The sequence below is a fragment of the Phodopus roborovskii genome, unplaced genomic scaffold, assembly GCF_943737965.1.
Source record: "Phodopus roborovskii unplaced genomic scaffold, PHOROB, whole genome shotgun sequence".
In the NCBI taxonomy this organism is placed as follows: Eukaryota; Metazoa; Chordata; class Mammalia; order Rodentia; family Cricetidae; genus Phodopus; species Phodopus roborovskii.
The window spans coordinates 217056-218050 of NW_026126725.1; positions in this window are offsets into that span (position 1 = coordinate 217056).

Genomic DNA, 995 nt, shown 5'->3' on the forward strand with positions numbered 1-995 from the left:
CAACCTTCTCTGTGCCCTATCCGACCCACAGTCCTGCTGCTGTGATTGAGCACTGGGACAGAGGTTGGAGCCAAAATCCCCCTTACATCAGGGACTTCTCAGAGCAACAGAAAGACAAGCATGACACCACCAGAATCTAAGAAATCTACCCCAACTAGAACAGAACACAACAAAGCAGAGGAAGCAGAAGAGAATGACTTCAAAAATGACAGTCATAAAAATGATAGAGGGCCTCAAAGAAAATGTGAAAAAAATCCTTCAAGAAATGGAGGAAAAAGCAAACAAAAAAGGTGGAAGAAATGAACAAATTCAGTAAGAAAGTAAAGAAAGTACAGAGAGCCAAGGAAAAAACAAGCAGGTGAAGGAAACATTTCAAGACTTGAAAACGGCAATAGACAAAATATAGGCAACAAAAACTGAAAGAATGCTGGAAATAGAAAAAACTGGGCAAAAAATCAGGAACTGCAGATGCAAACAAAACCAACAGAATTCAAGAGATGCAAGAGAGCTACTGTTCTGTCTCCTGTCCCTATCGAGAGCATCCTTGAAGCTTGGATACACCCCCACCTATCTCCACTGTGAGCCGGCACACCCTACCCTGTGCCCTACCCTACCGATGGTCCTGCCACTATTGTTGAACACTGGGACAGACGGTGGAACCAACAGTCCACCCTACTTCAGAAATTTCTCAGAACAACTCTGAACAAAGGAGACCTGACTATCCACACGGGACCACCCATAATTTCCACCTGCTTGGTCTCTGAGCCCACCTCCAGGCCTCTGATGGAGCTCCGGGCACCTCCCAGCGATCTGCCTAGCTCTATGGGTCCACTCTGTGTTCCTGCGGGCAAGAAACTTGACCCACAAATCTGGGACTCTGCTAAAGAAAGAGGCCTCAGCTGGAGAGTTCCAGTTTCTAGTGAGACCCAACTATCCTGCAAACCTTTCCCAAGTTTCAGCTCAGCCCTTGTCCTCTTCCACCAGCTAATTGGGCA